This window comes from Barbus barbus (genome assembly GCF_936440315.1).
Source record: "Barbus barbus genome assembly, chromosome: 30".
Classification (NCBI taxonomy): Eukaryota; Metazoa; Chordata; class Actinopteri; order Cypriniformes; family Cyprinidae; genus Barbus; species Barbus barbus.
The window spans coordinates 132,501-137,675 of NC_136758.1; the positions used below are offsets into that span (position 1 = coordinate 132,501).

Here is a 5,175-nt window from a genome sequence, read left to right on the forward strand (position 1 = left end):
TTTCTGTTGTTTTGAAGGCGACACACAAAACGCTGAAATTAGCTCAATTTAACCTCTGACCTCTCTGTCTGTGAACAAGGTATAGCAAAGTCAAAGTCACAAAATAGAACCGGAGTCCTATTCCATTATTCCTATCTGCACATATGTATGTATGTTCTGACCCACAGGAAAAATGAGCGGTGGGGTGGACAGTGGGGTTGAGATCCATGGTGCCAGCGATATTGTGAGTACTAATAGAAATTTAATAAAATTATTCTTAATATAAAGATTCATATTTCATATTTCATAATTTATTATTTATTATGATTTTCCATAGGCCACTACTGAAATAATAAGCCGTACAGTAAGTGTTTACCTGTCTTTTAGCTATGCATACATTTTTAGACTGTGATAATTAAATGATTTAAGTTTTTAACAGCTGTTGTGTTGTGCTATTTTGCAGGACACAGACTCAAGCTCTTCAGGAGACGAGGAACCCCCAAATGTTCCTCCCCCTCCTCTTCCTCCTGTTGCTCCACCTTCACCTCCACCACCGCCACCACTTCCCGCCCCTCATCCTGCTCCTCTGGAAGATCATGAAGATGTAATGTATAGAATTATTGTGCCCTCTTTAACTATGTAGTGTATTTGTAAACGTTTTGTTCAATTTTTTAATTTATAATTTTTTTGTCTGTCTCTGCAGTATTTCGCAGATGATGAGGAGGAAGAGGACGAGGAGGTTGAGGAGCAGCAGCAGCAGCACCAAGAACAGTGATTTAAAAAAAAAAACTTTTTAATAAATACTTTTTCAATTTAAAACCCCTTATTATTGTCTTTATTCAGTTATTTTAAGATTTTTTTAATAGATTATGTGTGTATTAGATTTGTTAATTAATATTTTTTCTCAACTTATGTAGCACATATGTTTCATTTTTTTGTTATTTACTTTTTTAGGTCACAAACAGGATATAAAATAAACAGAAACAATTTTATTACAATGTAAGACATCAAATATTAATCCTGGCCCCCAAATGATTTTATAAACTGCATTCACCGCTTTCAGAAATTCAGCTCTATTTGGCCTGTGGTTTCTCCTTTACTAAACAGAATATACCTGCATATCATATTTAATGATAGCATAAAGAATTCCAGGATTATGAAGAATTTATATGTTGCGATTTGGCCATATTCAATTTCAATATTGGTCCATTTGCAGCACACGTCAGCAGCGTGTGATTGCTGGTGGGTGTTTTTGACCTTTGATTTCTCCTTTCCTAAACAGAATATACCTTCATGTCATATATCTTCAGAAAGCTCTGATATTGGGCTTTACATTGATGCTAACCTTTTAACAATAGCATATAGATTTGCTGAAATATTAATAAAATACTACAGTCAAATTTAGACAATCGTTGAATTCACTAAAAACAGCTGTATTTGGCCTGTGGTTTCTCCTTTACTAAACAGAATATACCTGCATATCATATTTAATGATAGCATAAAGAATTCCAGGATTATGAAGAATTTATATGTTGCGATTTGGCCATATTCAATTTCAATATTGGTCCATTTGCAGCACACGTCAGCAGCGTGTGATTGCTGGTGGGTGTTTTTGACGCCTCGGGCAGTTTAAAATATATTTTTTTGCTTTTTATTTTATTGTAACCTTAAATTTAATCTTAAAATAGCTCCTTTTGTGTTTTATTTGCTGGCTCTTAAAAGGGGATGAATGCACATGAAAAATATTCTTAAATTTAATTTAACTGATAAAACATATAAACTCAGGCAACAGTTATATTATATATATATTCATATTATGAACTATTAGATTTTATGGAAATATATTAAGATAAATTTTGACATTGCAGACATTGCAGATAATTTTCTGCAATTTAATAATAGGACTTTAAATAAATCAATCAATGAGAAGAAAATTGGGAAAAACTACACATTGTATTTATTTTTGTATGTGTTTATTTATTTTTGCCTTCCCCTTCTCTTCCCCAATCATTCCTCTTATCAAATTTCAGGCTCCTCACCTTTCTAAGTGTATTTGACATCCGATACGATAGGTGGCGATAGTGCTCAGAAAGAGTTAGCCGCCATTAAACAAGAAGAAGAAGACGTGTTTATGTTCCACGCGCGATCTCCTATGGAAGCGGGGAAAACACTCTTTCGCTGCTGTTTTCAACGTTTTCAGGTGAGTTTAATCCCTAAAACATATTACATACAACCATCTCAACTGTCTGCCTAAAATGTGTGCTGTTCTGCAAATCGCTGACGTCACTTAAGGGAGCGTAAATGAACTGAATGAAGTTGAGATGTATTTTATTTCTGTGATCAAAGCTGAATTTACAGTATCGTCTGTTTTAATTATTCAGAAATCAGTTTAGCAAGCTGATTTGCTGCTCAGAAAATATCTCTGATACATTTTTTTTCTTTTCAGGATTCTTTTGAAATAAACAGTGCTTATTTGAAACAAAAATATTTATTCTTGCTGAATAGAAATCTACATTTCTTAATCAAAATGTTTCTTGAGCAGCAAATCGACATCAGATTTATTTTTGAAGGATCATTTGACACTGAAGACGAGGAAAGCTAAAACAATACATTACAATTTTAACATATTCAAATAATAAACAGCTCTCTTTGAATTGTAATACCCTTCTGATAATGTCCGGGGCTCAGACACACTCTCTGTTTAAATCTAGATAAAAAAATATTGTTTTTAGCCAAGCATTCACATATCTCATAAGATTGAAGAACAGTAATAAATGCACATGATCTTCTTTTGCCTGAAATAATATGAACAGCTACCAATCCTTCTCATCTTGTTTATATCTCTCAGGTTGCCCATCCCAGAGTTACTACAGCCTCGCCCGTGGTGACGTCAGATGATGCCAGCGTTCATGAAGACTCCAGATGATGGCAGCTGTGGATGGATGCAGTGTTGGGAAAACATTGTGAGGTAAGCTAACAGTTACTCCTCAAAAAATGAACAGTAAAACTACAGGCCTGGGAAATGTAGCAAGCTAATCTACAGCAACATGGCAAAAGTATATTTACTACGTCTAAGCTATTCAAAAAAATAAATAAATAAGAATTTTTTATATTGAACCAACATCACAGCAAATCAGTTTAATAAAACTGTCAGTCAAGCAGATAGACAGGCAGAATATTTCAGTTTATTTGTTTATGTAACAACTGATCCAAACCAATTTCAACAAAAATCAGTGTCATGTACAGGATTTACCTCATATTGTGACATATAGGCAAAATATATTTTTGCTGTCAGCCGGATATAAAAACGTAGAATTATAATGAAAATTACATATTATAATACGAATATGAAATAACAGTACAGTGGAAGACATGTTATAATAATATAATAATAATAATATACTTTTTTCGTGTTTTTGTTTTGTTGACTCCCCCAGATTTTCAAGGGCCGACGAGAACTCGCCGGAACCGCAGCGCTTTTCAAAACACACGTCCATCAAAACACCTCACAGCGTTCAGAAAAAGCTCTACTTCCTTTAGTGGACTTTGCTATCCTATTGAATCTTTGACCATTAGTTTTTCCAAACTGTCGTTTATATTCTTCAGCATCTCTCTTTACCCCTCACCTGCAGGATATAAATCCCCTATGGGTTTAGGGTGCGCTCATTCTAAGTACAGGGCCCTGCTGTATGTTTTGTGTGTGCTGGGTTTGATGTGGGAATTTTCACCTTCAGCTGGTACACGACGACGCTGGGTCGCGGGGCGGCATCATTTACGGTTGCCCGTGGTAATTTCTGTCTGTATCTGTCGATTTCAGATGGAGGCACCACATTGCTCCATTCCAAACTAGCGTTTATGGTCTGTAGCATTTCAGCATCTCTCTTTACCCCTCACCTGCAGGGTATAAATCCCCTATGGGTTTAGGGTGCGCTCATTCTAAGTACAGGGCCCTGCTGTATGTTTTGTGTGTGCTGGGTTTGATGTGGGAATTTTCACCTTCAGCTGGTACACGACGACGCTGGGTCGCGGGGCGGCATCATTTACGGTTGCCCGTGGTAATTTCTGTCTGTATCTGTCGATTTCAGATGGAGGCACCACATTGCTCCATTCCAAACTAGCGTTTATGGTCTGTAGCATTTCAGCATCTCTCTTTACCCCTCACCTGCAGGGTATAAATCCCCTATGGGTTTAGGGTGCGCTCATTCTAAGTACAGGGCCCTGCTGTATGTTTTGTGTGTGCTGGGTTTGATGTGGGAATTTTCACCTTCAGCTGGTACACGACGACGCTGGGTCGCGGGGCGGCATCATTTACGGTTGCCCGTGGTAATTTCTGTCTGTATCTGTCGATTTCAGATGGAGGCACCACATTGCTCCATTCCAAACTAGCGTTTATGGTCTGTAGCATTTCAGCATCTCTCTTTACCCCTCACCTGCAGGATATAAATCCCCTATGGGTTTAGGGTGCGCTCATTGTTTAGGCACCACGTGAGGGCGGTTTGAATTAACCCTTTATGGTGCCGTTGGTGTCAAACGGTATACCACAACGCTGGGTCGTGGGCCGGCATCATTTACGGTTTAACGTAAATGGCTTTTTTATTGTAACCTTAAAACCTTAATTATTTTTTATTTTCTTTCTCAAAGTGTTGATGTCATGGGTGTAAAATTTTTTATTTTGTTACGAGTATTGCAAAATCATTATTGTATATGTTTTTGTAACAAGTTTACAGACAAGCTCAAACAAATAAATATATAATCACCAAAAATTTAAATGGTCTCCCAAAGCCAGAAAAGTTCTGTGTTTAACCTTTTATTTAGTTTAGAATGTAAAATATGAATCCACTAAAGTCAAACTTTGTGACACTGGGTGTTTTCTGCAACTTTTTAATCATGAAATCAATAAACTTTATTTAAGATGGAAAAAATTGTGACCTCTGAACAAATGTTTGTCCTCTTACATAATAAATGTAATCTTATCATTAAATACACTTTTCTAAATAACAGTGTTGTTTGTCAACCTTTTTAGATGAACATAAAATTAAGTTTTGTGTTAGCTGAGAGGTCTTTGTCCTCACATGCAGTGGGTTGTGGGTGGAGGGGTGTCACAAACTTTCACAGAGCTCTCAAGCTTACTGACTTGACTTGTTTTATTGTTTTTTACTGCACTACTTAATTAATAAAATGCACTTGATTTCTCCA

The 5,175-nt window shown here is 36.3% G+C and overlaps 1 long non-coding RNA gene across 1 annotated transcript; it reads left to right on the plus strand.

The window, feature by feature from the left end:
• Positions 1 to 2,081: 2,081 nt before the first annotated feature.
• LOC306850722 lies at positions 2,082 to 5,175 on the plus strand. The gene is made up of 3 exons (XR_013782435.1): positions 2,082 to 2,179; positions 2,828 to 2,947; positions 3,417 to 5,175. It is a non-coding gene; the product is annotated as an uncharacterized lncRNA (long non-coding RNA).